The sequence below is a fragment of the Oryzias melastigma genome, linkage group LG9, assembly GCF_002922805.2.
Source record: "Oryzias melastigma strain HK-1 linkage group LG9, ASM292280v2, whole genome shotgun sequence".
NCBI classification, from domain to species: domain Eukaryota; kingdom Metazoa; phylum Chordata; class Actinopteri; order Beloniformes; family Adrianichthyidae; genus Oryzias; species Oryzias melastigma.
In genome coordinates this window covers 19,272,033-19,288,869 of record NC_050520.1, presented here as the reverse complement: position 1 = coordinate 19,288,869, position 16,837 = coordinate 19,272,033, and the positions used below count along the sequence as shown (strand labels likewise).

The 16,837-nt window shown below is 37.1% G+C and overlaps 3 long non-coding RNA genes across 6 annotated transcripts; 2 read left to right on the top strand and 1 right to left on the bottom strand.

Annotated features, from left to right (window-relative positions):
* Positions 1-3,919: 3,919 nt before the first annotated feature.
* On the top strand, positions 3,920-8,009 carry LOC112148517. 2 transcript variants are annotated; one of them, XR_002919624.2, is made up of 5 exons: positions 3,920-5,285; positions 5,625-5,793; positions 5,902-6,033; positions 6,413-6,492; positions 7,553-8,009. It is a non-coding gene; the product is annotated as an uncharacterized LOC112148517 (long non-coding RNA). The 2 variants fall into 2 exon arrangements; XR_002919623.2 differs by having other exon boundaries at positions 3,924-5,285; positions 5,951-6,033.
* An 808-nt stretch (positions 8,010-8,817) lies between these two features.
* LOC112148523 lies at positions 8,818-10,601 on the bottom strand. The gene is made up of 2 exons (XR_002919630.2): positions 10,470-10,601; positions 8,818-9,225 (listed from the first exon to the last, which is right to left on the bottom strand). It is a non-coding gene; the product is annotated as an uncharacterized LOC112148523 (long non-coding RNA).
* On the top strand, positions 10,512-14,703 carry LOC112148524. 3 transcript variants are annotated; one of them, XR_002919632.1, is made up of 4 exons: positions 10,512-10,647; positions 12,452-12,656; positions 14,256-14,324; positions 14,402-14,703. It is a non-coding gene; the product is annotated as an uncharacterized LOC112148524 (long non-coding RNA). The 3 variants fall into 3 exon arrangements; XR_002919631.2 differs by lacking the exon at positions 10,512-10,647 and adding an exon at positions 10,671-10,826; XR_002919633.2 differs by lacking the exon at positions 10,512-10,647 and adding an exon at positions 10,820-10,953.
* The last annotated feature ends 2,134 nt before the right edge of the window (positions 14,704-16,837 follow it).

The window sequence follows — 16,837 nt, the reverse complement described above, 5'->3', positions numbered from 1 at the left end:
AGTGGAGGACTTTCTCAGACTCGACGGTCAGACAGCAGATTGATGAACCCCGTTGATCAAAGAGCCTAAGTGGTGCTTATCATTACCCCCCCCCTGCGCCTCTCCAACTTATATACATGAGCGTGCACACACAGACGATTCCATCCTCCTCTCTCATGACATGCAAAAACTGTCCCATACGAATGCATTCCTAAATAATGCCTCCACATGTAAAAAATCTCTGTTCATCCAAGTCTGAGTTATGTCCTGTCAAATTATTTGATCGCCAGAATTATGCTTTGTTGCAGAAATTCTGGGTGCATTGCTGTGAGTGTGCTGCGTCTCGACCACTCTAACAATGGGGATTTTTTAAAAAGGCACCCGAGACTTCAAAAAGGCTTTTTTCATTATAGCCCAAACTATTTGTTTGAATGTATAAATTGAGGTCTCTTGCAAAACTCTGAGAGGCATTTGTGTGATGTCTAGCCTCAGTGATGTCATTTTGTGCGGAATAAGTGGTCTGAGATGGAGCATAATTGGAAAAGCTGATTATGGTCCATCTCGATTGGTCTGATGGTGCTCCGTCTCTTTGGAGGGATGAGGGCGACAGCATCGTTCCTCCCGCTGGCATCGCCCTCATAAAACAACTGTCACAATGCAACGTAAAGCTTAGATGTGAGCGATCTCTATTTGGGAAGTTTTCTATGTCTAAGCATGTATATTAAAATGTTAATTCCTCCAACTGGTTCAGATTAAAGTTAGCTGGTTTAAAAGCCTTAGTGGGGCTTAGTGAGGGTTATCTTCAATAGATGGGTGCATAGATGCATAAACCCTTCTTTCAGCATGTGTCCATCCATAATTATTATCATTTGTGCCACTAAGAGAACTGCACAATGGCAATACAATAAAGTAAAGCATTAAATGCTTGGCCATTACACATGGTGTAACAAAGTAGGAAGTCTATTTGAATGGTTCCATCCATCCTCGTTGGTATTTAAAAGCCACAAGTAAAGCTCTAATGCTGTTAAGGACGGTATAGTAACAAGACTCCGACCCAAACTAATTTCCCTCTAAATGAGAGTTTATAGCTGAAACAGCCCTGAAATCACTGAAGTAGATCTTAATATGAGCATAAGGGCTGTCAAGGATAATAGGGCAAGTAGGGAAGTGTGTGTGTATGTGTGTGTGTTAGAGTCAGGAGCGCTTGGCGTTGAGTCTGAAAGACAAAAGGGCGAGGTTAAGGGTCAAACTAACAGCAGACTGACTAGTCCTGGGTCAGAGGGCTCAGACTAACCTGATCACTGAAGGCCGTTTATCTGAAGACCTCCAAACCGTCAAACTGCCGCGGCTTTCCTTCTCTGACGGACTTTTGTGCGAGTTAAGGGACTTTTACAAAGTCTGGAAAGCAAGTGATACAAGCAAGAGAAATATTAATGAAATCCAAGGACAGAGCACAAACGAAGATCCAATTTATTTATCACTTATCACTTATTTATCATTTATCACTTTGGTTAAAGAAAAGTAGACAAATGAAAACAGCCCCAAGACTGTCATGAAAGAGTGAAAGGCACGGGGGCACTCCCACAGTGGGAGGCGGTGGGGGTCTCAGGCCGTCATGGAGCCAGTGTCCTGTCCGATTACAGCCAGAGAACTGGAGAGGCACGCTAATCCTGCACTTGAGCACACAGACTCACAACCAGTACAACAGAAATACGTGTACACACAAACACACACACGCATACAAAGAGATTACTCCCCAAACATTGTGACCTCACTTGCCTCCTCGGCGCAGGACACAGAGAATAATGATATCACTTGCACGACTTAATGCTGCCACTGGGTCTGTTTTGCTACGGTGAGAATTTCCGCCTTGTGGTTTTTTAATTGTTTTATTTTATAAAGTAGAGCACAGAATGCACAAAAGAAAACAGTTTATAGCTTCACAGTGCAGCCTACACACAAAGTTACATTGTGTAGTACAGGATTTTTTTTTTTTTTTTTGCCAAACACAATCCTTTTCTGCCAACACAAAAACACTATACCATTGGTTTTGGTTCTTGCAGCGCCGTACTTTCCCCCTCTGTTACAGATGAACAAAGGAGGTGCAACATCACCCACTGATTTGTGTGGAGCCGGTTTGAAAAAAGAAGTTCTTCTGCTCCAGTGGTCAATGGCATTTTGGCGTCAACGAACCCCGGCCTCCTCCAAAATGGGCAAACCGCAGCTACAAGCAAGCCTGACACTCATTGAAACAGGCAAAGGAAGGCCGGGATCTTGCGGTCATCTGTCAGTTAAAAGACCACACACCAGTTTCAGGTCATTTTGATCTCAAATATAAAATAAAATGATGAGAATACTCAAAAAGATGCCCAGAATTTTGATTTTAGAAGCTGTCACATGACTTTCAAAAAGTGACAGAAAACAGAAAATGGAAGTCACAGACTCTCATATATTCATGATATGGATAAGGAAGAATTTAAATAAAAATGTATTACTTATAGCGATGTAAGATTAAAATTTGAAAAATATCATAATAGGATATGGCCACTTTAATACAATCAAATATACTGTACAGCTGGACGAGTGTGTTTTTAATGCTTTTTTATCTTCTCAGCACATTAGACCACAATGGAAATAAAACGCATCGATTGTTTCTTGCTGGAATCGAGCTAAGTTTTGTCTAGTTATAAGGAACAAATTAATTATTAAGTACCCTAAAACCACACTTTGTATTTTTATTGTGTGTGTGAAATGTCTGAACTGCTACCTCATGGGAATAAATCTAAATGTAATCTGATTAACTGGTAAAAAGATATATCTGCAAAATGTTTCTGCTTCCAAAGAGTTTGAACATACCGCTTTACCTTTTGCTTTCCTGTCACCTCATGCATGTGCTGCAACACATGTTACAAACATGTTTGCAAACAGCCACTATTGTGAGACAAACACAAACATCAATAAACAAATAAGTCATTTCATGCACCCACTTCCTCCATGCCCTGCTTTCACATGCAGCTGGATTTGAAGCATTCACTCAGACCCCTTTGTTTGCCAGAGGCAGCATTGTTTGCCTCATATCTTGTGCATTTCTGTGATCTTGTCCTATTAATAATAAATGGTGTCAAAGAGCTGCTAGCTCCTTTATCTGACAAGGCATTAGCATAAACACAGTCTTCCTCTCAGTATGTCTTTAAACAGCTCGGTTCACCTTCAATTATGCCAAAAACAAATGTTTGTTAGCCCTCAACTTGACTTGTGAGCTGGAGTGGGAGTAAAGGCTTTGTGTTGTAATAGAGGTAATAAATATTTCAATAGTTTTCAGGAGCTGGAGAGTAGTTTAGCTTCACAGCAATTTTTCTCCATTTTAAACACAAAAAAATTACTGCCATTGTTTTTTCCTTCATCTGTGCAGGGAATTGCTTTAGGATAAAGAAACAAACCTCCGACCTTTGTAAAGCTTGAAGGTTGCCTACAAATATTAAGCTAACATTTATTGTTTTGAAGAGATTAGGAGACAAAAATTGTAACTAAAATCCAACTTTAAGACCTATAGGCAATCATACTGGTCCAGCAGAAACTAATGTCCTAAACTACGTTCACAGTCTCATTCAAGAGACCACTTTCAATTAAAAGTCTATGTAAATGTGCATATATGAGAATTTTGGAAGTCCCCGTTCAAAACTTTTGCATTCATTTGTCGCTTGCTGTGCATGTTTTCAAATCAGATTTTGGGATCTCCATACAAAATGTGCATTAAAACTTGAAAACCTGTGCATGCACAAGGAGAGCATGCATGCCGAAGGGTCCCGGTGGGGATTCAAAACTTCTTGCTGTGAGGCAACATGGCTAACCACTACACACAGGGCTGTTATTGTTATCCTCTTCGTGCCACTCCTATTTCCAAAAAGCCAAAAGCTTTTTAGGTTTTCCTTTTCAATGATTCCGTCGAGTTTGACTTTTGCACTGGTTAATTCAGGTTTTAAAGGTTCAATTTATTTGATCAACTAAGTTTTTCCATCAGTTCTACTTCTACTCTTGTGGTTTTGGAGTAATGAGGCTTTGCAGACGATCACACTTTTGTGCTTAGAATATGACTCCTCGCTGTCACAGGTAACCAACCTCATCAAATGGCATATCCTAAAAAGCTGTGTTCTCTAAAATCTTATTTCACTTGTTTTTCTATTTCAGATTAATCAAAAGGCATCATTATTAAGAAATCTTGGAGGAAACTGGAGATTTGTGTAATTTATAAAACTAGAATTTTTATGTTTTTCTTCCATTAATCACCTTAAAAACACCTGATTGATGGTCTCATGATCAGCCGAGTCACCAGAGCAGGGGCTTCTCTCCCTCTGTTCTACATTTTCATCATACTTGATTACTTGATTACCACAACCAGCAATCCCCCAACACCTCAGTACTACCAGCCTGTATCTTTTGTCACGCTTTTTACAAATTTATATGAAAACTTTTAGCTTTTGTTTCTTCAGTGTTCTACTTTAATTCTCATTTAATGCTTTCTCTGAGTTTAATTCAATTTATACCATATGTTGAATGTGTATGCAGGCCATACAAGTCTTTTGACCTCAACCTAGAACACAATCTTATTTCAATGCAGGTCAACAGGCTTAGTGGGGATATAAAACACATCAAGCAGGAGAAGCAGCAGGAAAAAAGAAAAAAATACAACAAAAAAATCCTGCATATGGAAAATGTGGCGACATCTAAGACCACATCTGAAACAAGAAGTTAAAGCAGGTAAAAAAAAGGGTGATAAGAAATAACCATTTCAGCATGAAATCAGGAAGTCAAAGCACAGCATATAAACCAATCACATCAAAATGGCAAAATGACAAACGCACTATAGTGAGTTGGGAAGGAATTCGGACACTAAATCCCATTTCAGCATTTTAGTTGTTCAAATGTATTATTGCAATTCAACTGAACAAGGTCATGTTGTTCATATAAAATAAAACATTAAGTCAAACACATCTCAACTAAACAAAAATTCTCAAAATGAAATGTAGTGTTCAGTTAACAATTTGAGTTCAATCGTCTTTTGGCCCTTCCGACATGTAACCACTAGGTGGCGGTAAGAGTGCAAATGTTCCCTTTTTTCTTAGAAGAAGTAGAAGATGAAGCTACAGTTGGCTGAACTTCGCGGCTTTTTCATATGTTGTTCATATGTTCATATGTTCCATATGTTGATGGGTCGTCATTTTGCTGAGGAGGTGGCATTTTTTTTTTTTTTTTTAGACAAAATAAAGGATATTTTGGACAAACACAAGACAAAACACCACATCTTGGTAAGTTTTGATGTTTTGTTTTCTTGTCGAATTAAAAAAAATGTAGCTACCTAACTCAGCTCTATCGAATTAGAGAAGAAAAATAAGAAATTTTTGAGAATTCTGATATAACTTTAATTTTAACTTTGAATTATCTGTAAAACGAATACATGAAGGCTCACTGAGCTTCCCTCATGGGACGCGTTAGTGCCGGGATCCTCCATCTAGTTTTCCCCCTTTCTAATAATTGAGTGGATTTTGTTGTATAGTAAATGTTGATGCTTGTTTTTGAATGCACCATGCAAGTAAACAGCGGCCATTATTGTGCGCCCATCTTTGGTCTGTGCACTCCTTTCTTAGTCAGGCGGCTCCTTCCTCCACGACAACGGGCTTGTATCTGCGGCAGGTAATTGCAGTAAAAAAAACCTTTTTGTTAAATGTGAAATACTGACATGATTGTTTTTATCTGTATTTATTCCAAGATTCGCCTGCAGCGTGTCGCGGAGGAGAAATACATTCATTCATATGGGTATGTTCTGATGTACGTTTACATTTAAATACAAGTAATGACTTAATGTTTTAACATGACTTTTTAAAGTTATTAAACTGATGTTATGCATTTTTCCATATTCTACAGATTGAAGCAGAATCTGACATCTGTTAATCTCGACTACTTTCTTCAATAGACTGGATCAGTTCCTACCAGGGCTACTAGACCTGTACAAGACCACGGCTGGGACGCTAGTTGGACTGAGCAATCTGTTTTGAAGTAAGTTTACTTCGGCCCAATCCAAATTCTTCCCTTCTCCATTCCCCTTCATTTGAAGGGGCAGTGCGAGTCGTGTCCAGGAAATTTGCTGTTCCTCTGATGTATTCATTCCTGATCCATCCTGGTCACTCCCCAAAAGAACCCCAGCATCTTCTCTGCTTCCACCAGCTCTGCTTCCTGTCTCTAGGATGAACAACATGGTGATTTCACCACAGTTTTGTACACATTTTCTTTTATTTCAGCTGCAATTCTTCTAACACACCTGACACTTTTCTCCAACCATTCCAACCTGCTGCACTCCTTGTTTTTTCCCTCCAGTGGTATTTTGTTTTTGGATTTAACACTTAATCCTTTTTTTTTTTCTTTTTTTTTCTCAAAGCAACCCTCTACTCAAATAAAGATGGAAATTGTTCTGCTGGGCCTTCCCCACTTTCTCAAGGAGGACCCAAAACTGCTGAGGTAAGCTTAATTTGACCACATTGTTGTTAACAATGCAGTCGTAATGATATGTTGGTTGTAAAATTATTTTAATGGAAAAATTCACACATCAACGCAGTCCAGTAAGTAATTGGTTAAATTGAATGATCGCATCCATACATTTTAAACAAAAGACCACAGAGGCACCAATGCTCCACGGCTCTTCCAGCAAAGCAGAAATTTGTTGTGCGACTGCAAAAGAAGAGACATTTGTTGTTTTATTTTGCATCCCTACTGAAATTACTGTGGTGAATAATCAAAGAAGTAAACTTTGAGCCCTGCTTGTGGATTACAGCAGTGCAACATAAAAACTGGAACTGGGAGTCTTAAAACTAATAAGTTTTGTGTTATTTTGTGATGGAGCTCCACCTTGCTTTTGCTCATAACCATATCTGATCCCTGTGGAATAAAAAAGTTAAACAAGGATGAAAATAATTTGTGACCGTCAAAATATTCCTGTTAAAGGCATTCTTATTTTTACAATTACCCCTTAAAATACTCTAAAAATTAAATGTAGCCTTGGGTGTAGTTAAAACATGCAGCCAACATGCAGCCATGTGCATCTTGACAGCACCTTTTACATGTGGCTAACATGAATTTTCATCAGTTTTTGTCCTTGATCGCACTTAAAACACGTGCAAATAATATCAAGCACAATAGAAGCCGTTATAATATCTGTTCAATGAAAGGACAATATTTTCAACAGAACCTCAATTACTGAAGGATTAATCAAATTTGTATTTAGATTTGTGAACAATCTAAGACAGGAAATGAAAATACAGTTTAGCAGGAGTTTTATAAAAATAAATATTGTACATTTTTCTGTTGAAATTGGTACGGTTACTTTTTATTATTTGTGTAAAATTGTGTTGAACAGCATTCAGCTGTGAGCTCTGCCATTCTAAACCTAAACACTGAAGCAACTTTTCACATGTTCCGCCCTGTCCACATTTTGTCTGATGTCACAGTGAAAAGGATCTAATAGATTCTCAGCATGAATTGCAGTTAATAATGTATTCTTTGTTTTGTTTGTCTTTTCTAGTCCCCTGATGAGGAGGCTTCAATCAATGGGAGGGCTGAAACTTGGCGTTGTACTAATTGAAGATGGAGAAGACATGGTGGAACATCAGTTGTTCTTGAAAAACAAATCATTTTGAACAATATGAAGGACTTTCCTCATGCCATTGCTCTGCTGATGGGTCTGCTGTCTGCGCCCAACATGGACTATACCAAAGGCCTGCAGTACACTGAAGTCATTAAAAGATCTTCACGGACATTGGTGAGGGACAGTGCTCCTTGTTAGTTCATGGTCTGAGAAATACAATATAGATTTTGCTTTTGGTTTGATTAATGATGGTTTTGTCTACAGAACGTTATGAAAGTAACCTGTAAAGGAAGGAGTCCTTGCCCAACGTATGATTTTTTTCTCCTGAGCATAATGGGAGTAAGAAATGTCCATCCTGAAATTATTTTTTGTTTGGAAAATAAAGAAATTATGGTTAAAATTTGTTTTTTCTTGAAAACCCACTTGTTTTAATTATTATCATTTTCTATTTCAATGAATCACGGTGTCCAAATATTGTAGGACTAATTTAGGGCATTTTAAATAACTTTTTAAATATTCTTCTTTAGGTCTAGTCAATTAAAAATCTTAGTTCTTTTGACTAAAATTTGCAAGTTAGTTTGATTAAAACAAAATGCTTAAACCAACTTTTAAAAGATTTGATAAAAATACTAAAGTTAATATAACAACCAAAAGAAGTTGACACAACTTAAAAATCCAAATCAGATCAATACACCACTACTTTGTTTAATCAAGACATTTTAATTCTACACAACAAAAGTTTATGTTAACACAACAAATCATATTTGTTTTCTTAACTTCAAATTTTAAGGCAGCCCTTTAACTCGTGTTTTTAAGATGAAACATTACCTCTGGTTTTACAGTGTAGTGGCGGAGCGAGAACATTTTCTATGGGGTGGCAGGAGGGGGTGAAGTCTTTGAAGGGGTGGCAAATTATAACGGCCATTCCAAATGAAAGGGTCAAATACATGTATTTCAAACAATTGTATTATTGTTATTAATGAGACAACATCAGTTCTTTTACCTGAGCTGCTATTTCTAAAACATGAAGGTTTATTGATGATTTCTGAACCCTGTGACACCTGGTTTTATTTCCAATTATGAAAAAAAATGTTTTTGTATTCAATAATAGGTAAATAAGAAATTGATCATTTTAGGTTTGCTGCTAATCAGCAAACAAGCAGCATCTACAGTATGAACAAAAGAAAACACCTGTTCCCATCTGTAGTATAAAGACATTTTTATTTATACAGTATATTCACTCTGATGACTGAAAGAACTAAGACACATGCCAGAGCACGTTATGTTGGAAAACATGCAGGAATGTGGCACTGGAGGACCAGGGTTGTCCATCCCTTTAATATACCATTTGAGTCTGGCTCTTTTATTGTGAAAATCTTCAGCATTGATGCTCATTTACCACCTCTAGTTTGAGTCTTTCAGCATCTGCGTGGAGTTCCTGTTCAGGAATGACTTGTGCTGGACCTCAGCGGTTCATTAAGGGTTGGCAAAGAGGAGCTGGTGGTTTTCCTCCTGCAGCTTCACCACCAGTGGGTGGATGTTTATGATGCTTCTTGTCAGTCTTCATCTGCTCCAATCATCTGTCCACTCACTGTTGCTGATTTCATCACCTAGTTTGTTTTTTTTTTAAACAAAAAAATAATATATTTAGAAAAAGGAGTATTTTGATCTATTCAATGTGTGGTGAGTTTTTAGGTATTTTAGCTGTTTGTGGTTGACACAACTATCAATGCGGGAGTGCTGTCCCAAAAAGCATTGTTTTGAACATTCCGCAAGCCATTTTCAATGGAGTTAAAAAAGTGGTATTTGGTTGAATAATTAAAAAAGTTGAAGAGTTATAAAGTTGAAACTTATGAGCAGCTATCTGCTAAAAGAGCTGAATAGTTTAATAGCTGAATGAGCTGAATAGGTCAAAGGGTTGAAGAGCTACAGAGCGACAAAAAATGTACAGAAGAAAAATGGATCACTATAGTGTGAATGCTGACAGCATCCACACAATTAAGGTTATATAAAGAAACATGTTTGGAGGAAACCATTTATAAGACATCTCCAATCGTAGATACTGTATGGTGAGAGGAAGGGTTTTGACTTTAATATATATATATTTGTTTATTCAGTTTTGAGTGAAAGCCTCTAGGTGACATTTAAAGAAGGGATTTGTTTTTCTAGCATGGCATTGTAGTTCCAGGTACATGGCACAGGAATCAAGATGATTTATTAGTTTGATGGAGCCTGTTTAGGTAACATAGGTTCTTTAATGGTTAAAAAGGATTGGTCAGTGTGCATCGGGGGCTCTACTGGGGTCTGTATGACCATAGGGGGGGAGGGTGCTGAACATGGACGAGAGTGCGATTTCTCCCACTCCCCCACGGATTAGGAGACCTCCCCAAGCCGTGGCGACCCCAGAGAGCCGTCAGTTCTACCACAGTACGTCATTGGTGAACACCACCTGTGGGATCTGTTTACTTCCCGCTGCACACCGACCAATCCTGATGGTGCGAAAGTCGCTCAGCGCTATTTATAGTAGGCTGTTTCACCATATGTGTAAACTAATGGTTTTGATTCCATTTTTTTCTTACAGATTTGAATTATATACGATATGTTACTTGCAAATAAACTATTTAGAAACATAAATATAACTTTAAAGGGTATTTATTTCACAAAAATACATTTTGAGCCGCAGTGCATCCTGGGAAAAATCGCGTGACGTCATGCATCACCGGAGAGTTCTTTTGTTTTTAGAGGCAAAGCTGACTGCTGAGCGCTGTTTAAAGCAATTTTACATAAATAATAAAGTGTAACCTAGCCAATTGTAACCGAAATGTGTACAATATTTGTTCAATAAATGTCATACCAGCTGGTATTCGTTTCCTCCTCTTAGATCGTTCACAAATCAGAGTAGTGTCAGCTGCTTCCCCAAAGTCCTATGGATGATATTAAACAAGTCTTGGATTATTTCTTTCTGACGACCCGGTTACAGTTCGGCAACGGTTACAAGTACTTCAGTGAATGCTGCTTGTTTAATTATGAAGGTATTTGTGATGTTATTCTTTGAATCTATGCTAATGCTAACGCTAGCATTAGCTTTGAGACCTGGAGCTACAGAAGATCTTTTCTGACAAGTTAAAAGTTGCCTAAATAAATTCCAGTGCTTACAAAATCCTTGTAAACAGAGCTAAAGTCGGACAATTTTAGCGTGACTTACATTAAGGTAAAACTTAATGTTTCAATATTTTCTACTGCAGTCAGTGAGCTGCTGTCAGCCTAGCCATGGTTCTAACATGGCTACTACCATTTGCTTTTGCTCATAACTGGGTCCTATCTGTGGGAAAATAAAGGTAAAAGATGATCAAATGAATTGGAAGCTGTTGCTCAGAATTTTCATTCTCCTTTTTCTCTCTCTCTTTTGTAATTTCTAAATCCTGTCTTTACCTTTAGGTTCTTTGAATGCCAGGGGTTTAAAAAAAACACAATTAAATGTAAAGCACTGTTCCTATTTACAATTTATATTTCTATTAAATTTTCTGAGACTAGGTCCCAAAACAGGAAAGCTTATTGGATTCTAAATAACTGCTTAAACTGGACATAGTACAAGAAAAGGTTTCTGAATTAGTCTCTCAATAATCAAGTTAAAGAAGAAAACTGGGAACTTTTCAAATTTTAAATTGTTACTTTTTTAAAGTTTAGTTCAGATTTAAATAAACCCAGAGAAGCTTAAGAAAATAAAGTTATTCATGACATTATGGCAATAAAAAAATCCAGCAGATTTATTAGACGATGAGAAAATAAATTCAGCAATCTGTCAAAAGAAAAAAAAAGAATATTCAGCATTTATAAGAACAGAGCTGAAGGAGCTTGATCAGATCAAGGCTGAAATGGTTAGAAGAAGTTGAAAGTAATTCTTCTTACTTTTTTCAGGTAAAGAAACAAAAACAAACATCTTGACAAACAAAAATCTTAACAAATGTGAACTTCTTTCAGTCAAAGATTGTTCTTTACATCAATGTGTAACATTACAATAAAATAAACTGTAATAAAGGTATTGTAATCTCCGAAAATAATCTAGAAAGATGTGCTTTAAACATTACTCCCCACTGTTGGAAAATCCTGTTTTAATTTTGCCTAGAAAAACAACAGAAACATATGTGCCCTTTATCAACAAAATGTCATCTCTGTCCCTCTGCTGTCTTCTATTGGAGAAAATGGATCTCTGACTTACCATGAAATAATGTTTGGACACTGCATCAGAAATTATTCATTAATAACAGCATGAGAAATGTTTCTCACAAACTTCTACATAGAATCTATCCCACTAATCAATACATGTTAAGATATAATAAAACAACTGATCTCAAATTCAAACTCTGTAAAGAACACCCAGAAACAATTAGTCCCGTATTTTGGAACTGTTAAATCACCAAAAGATTTTAGAAAAACTCTACACCATGTATAAATAGCAATTGACTCCACATTATATTTGGCCTACACGAAAAGAACACTTCATTCAAAGTAAAATTAACAATCAATCTGTTAATTATGTTTGCTAAGTTTCATTTTCACAAATCAAAATTTTCTCTATTACAACTTTTTTTCTCCGTGCTAATAAAATAATCAGAATCTTCTTTCTCATTCCTAATTTTCCTTTGAGAATGAGAAAAAAATATATATATATATATTATTTATGTATCTGTATCAATACATAAGCAAACACACGCACAGAGAAAGTATACAGTAATGCACATGTTTTTTAAACTTTATTTTGCTGACATGTTTATTATTGGGCTTTTTTCAAAATCCTCCAGATCAAATTCTGCTGTTATTTTTTGTGTCCACTAGATGTCCCCCTAGAGCAAATAAAGCTTCATGAAGGATTGCTCTGGAGTGAACCAATTGGAAGAAAGGCTTCAGTGCTTCAAGAAAGCTTCATCTGCATCTGGCCATCACTATTGGAGCTGGAGAGCTGGACTGAAAGGAAAAGGGAACGAGGGAGTTTGAGCAGCTACAGGACAAGCTAAGTGAAGCGTTGGTGCAGCTACAAAAGGTATGCTCTTTCAAAAAGCTCACCCTGATAAGATGAATCCACGAGGAAGTTGAAAACATTGTTGAAAGTGAAGAGCAGGATGACAAGTGCTCATTTTTCTGCTAAAACTAATAAATGATTCATGGGGTTAGTATCTGGAGCTTAAATAAAACTACAGTTTAAGCTCAAAACTGTATAGTTTGCTTGTAAGTTTGCTTGATAAAGTAATAATAATGAGTAGTTAACTTATTTAACTTATTTAAATCAGTGAGTTGAACTTAAAATGTTTTAAAGTTTTAAGAACTTAATATTTTGAAAATATTTAATCATTAATTTGGAGTTCACTCAACAACAACATAATATTAAGTTCTTCTTCTTTTCCTTTCGGCTTTTCCCTTTAGGGGTCGCCACAGCGAATCAGTTTCCTCGATCTAAGCCTGTCTTCAGCATCCTCCACGCTAACCAGCCACCTTCATGTCTTCATTCACTGCATCCATAAACCTCCTCTTTCGTCTTCCTCTAGACCTCTTTCCTGGCAGCTCTAGACTCAGCATCCTTCTACCAATATATTCACTGTCTCTCCTCTGAACATGTCCAAACCATCTCAGTCTGGCCTCTCTGACTTTATCTCCAAAACCTCTAACATGTGCTGTCCCTCTGATGTATTCATTCCTGATCCTATCCATCCTGGTCACTCCCAAAGAGAACCTCAGCATCTTCATCTCTGCTACCTCCAGCTCTGCTTCCTGTCTTTTCTTCAGTCCCACTGTTTCTAGTCCAAACAACATGGCTGGTCTCACCACAGTCTTGTACACCTTTCCTTTCATTTGTGCTGAAACTCTTCTGTCACACATCACACCTGACACTTTTCTCCACCCATTCCAACCTGCTTGCACTCTCCTCTTCACTTCTTTTCCACACTCTCCATTACTCTGTACTGTTGACCCTAAATACTTAAACTCCTCCACCTTCTTTATCTCTTCTCCCTGTAACCTCACTCTTCCACTCTGGTTCCTCTCATTCACACACATGTACTCTGTCTTACTGCGGCTAACCTTCATTCCTCTCCTTTCCAGGGCAAACCTCCACCTCTCTAACTCCACCTCCACCTGTTCCCTGCTCTCACTACAAATCACAATATCATCTGCAAACATCATAGTCCATGGTGATTCCTGTCTAACCTCATCCGTCAGTCTGTCCATCACCATTGCAAACAGGAAGGGGCTCAGAGCTGATCCCTGATGTAATCCCACCTCCACCTTGAACTCCTCTGTCACCCCTACAGCACACCTCACCACTGTCTTACAGCCCTCATACATGTCCTGCACTGCTCGGACATACTTCTCTGTCACTCCAGACTTCCTCATACAATACCATAGTTCCTCTCTGGGCACTCTGTCATAAGCTTTCTCCAGATCTACAAAGACACAGTGGAGCTCTCTCTGACCTTCTCTGTACTTCTCTATCAACATCCTCAAAGCAAATGTTGCATCTGTAGTGCTCTTTCTTGGCATGAAACCATACTGCTGCTCACAGATGTTCACTTCTGCTCTTAGTCTGGCTTCCACTACTCTTTCCCACACCTTCATTGTATGGCTCATCAGCTTTATTCCTCTGTAGTTACCGCAGTTACCAGAGGCTGGTGTTTGTAGCTTGGTGGTCCACCTAAAGGAGGAAGAAGAACTGTTCGTAGGTGGAGGTTTTATTTGACATTTTATCCAATTTTTTGGACTTCAAAGAATCATTATTTTTTTTATTATTTTTAGGAGGAAGATGCTGACATCACTGAGGAAGTCTAGAAAACTGCCAATGCAAAAGGGACTACACCAGTTCGTGCAGGAATTGTGATCGAGGGAACAGAAGGACGTACCCAGAACCTCATTTTGGTTTGTTTCCACCAATGTCCTCATTTCTCCCTCTGATTGACTGACACACGTGGCCAGGTGATTAACAGGAAGTAAAACAAGGAAACCCGGAAAATCAGCAGGACATCAGCCCTCAAAGACTGGAATTTGACACTTTGTGCTATGAAAAGTTTTTACTGTCCTGCTGACAGTAACAAATGACAGTATTGAATTTAAGCAGTTTCGATAGTCACTCTAATAAAAAAGTTTTAAGCTTATTTGATATTAAAGGTTGTATGTGACATTGTGGTATTTATTTGACTTTTTACAAAAGCCCGGACAATAAAAATTGCTGAAGTCACTACCATTCTTTGTTTGGTTTTTTTGTAATCTTTATTTTTTTTTTGAGAAATAAAGAGAAATAAGTATTTATAAGATGAAATAGCTTTTCTTAATTTTGTGACATATAAAAAAAAGGTGTACGGTTAAAAAGTAATATTTCTTCTCCAAATAAACATTTAAAGCAAAAAACTATGGTGGTGTTTGATTCAACTGAGGTAAGTTTACAGAACTGAAAAAATTAAGCTAACAATTTGCACGGACTTTTTTGAGTAATAATGAAGGAAAACAATTAAGTTGAAGTAACTTAAATGCAATAAGTCGCTAACTTAAATTCACCAAAAGCTTTAGCTTGAAAATGCAAACTAATTTGTGCTTGTAGGACTAAGAAAATTAAGTTGATTAAACTCAAAAAGTCTGTGAAAAATTACTAGAGTTGGGATAACTTAAAAAAAATCAATGCAGATTGTTACGTCAATTTCTTCAGTTGGCCCAGCGTATTTTTCTTTAGGGTGTATTTTTCCATAACTCTCCGTTTGGAGGGCTAAATGTAGTAGCAGGGAGAAGCCTATTAGCACATATGCATAGTAAATCATCTCCTTCAAAATAAAAAAGCAACACCCCTCCTTGAAACTGTCTCTTTTATTATCATTTAGGATGCATGTTTCTTTTGACCCATCACACTCTCTCTGTTTCCATTATGTTTTTGAGATGGGGGGGCTGCAGGAGGAATGACACAAATTCATATCTGATGCTTTTTCCTTGTTCTGCTGGTGAGGTTGACATCATGGGTTTACCACACCTTTGTATAATTATGCAAAACCATCAGTGCACACTTTTCACATTAGGCACATGAAAGCCAACTTCTTTTCTTTATTTATGCATCACTGTGACACTGCTGCAAACATGTAATGGGAAATTACATATTGCCTCACTTTAAAATGGGTCATGTTTCATGCTGATAGGAAATCATTGTGGGTCATGGGAGCGTTTCAAGAGGCTAATGTTAATTGAGGGCAACAAACTGAATTTCCAGTTGTTTTCTGTGGATCAATAAACCCCTGATTAAAGGAAATATTACTAAAATTTATTGTGTAAGACTTTTTTTCTATAACTAGCATCAGCTCACGTCCTCTATTGTTAAGCATTGACATTACAGCATTTTTAAAGATCAAATTTCCCTCAGTGATTTTAGGAATGTAAGCTAGAGTTCACTTTTAGAGCTAAATAAAAAACACACAATTTGTAAAGCATGAATAAAATTAGAATTCTGGAAAAGTAGTTTTTTCTGTTTCAGATTGTCTTTTGTTTTGTTCACATCCAGGTTTAATTAGTCATCACTACAGCTGTTTCAGTTTAATCAATTTCCATTCTTTATAACTCTGTAGTCTTATTTGAGTGTCAGATCATTTGTTTTGTCACTTTTACATGCCTTCATATTTTTTCCATCTCTCACATTTATATTTTTCTTTTCAAGTTTTACTCACTTCTTTGTTTAAAATTGTGTCTCAATTTAAAGATTTTTATGTGTCTGTTCTTTTATATTTCAATAATTCTATAATCACGTTTATGGTTTTCCCTCTTCTAATCTTGTGTGATTTAAACCATTTCCTATTTTTTTTACAATCTTTTGATATTTTTAGCACTTTCAGCTGGTTATCCTTCTCATAACTAAAGCTTGATATTCTGTTTTTGCCATCACTCATACTTACTTCATTATGTGGGTTACTATTAGTTACTACATAGTCATTGGCTACCTGCATTTATCCATCCTGGGATCGTAGTTTGCTATTTCTTTTAATTTTAGCCACTTCTCACTTCATTGAAAACATAGTCTTGTAGTTTAATGTATGTTATAATTGAACATTTACATACGTTTTCTTCAGGTAATCTGACTTCCTCCCACAGTCCAAAAACATGCTTCTTTGGTTGATTGGTTACAGTGACCAGTACAGGCTCCAGCAACCCTTTGATCCCAAAAAGAATTAAGAAATGGATGAATAATCCTGTAGTGTTCTT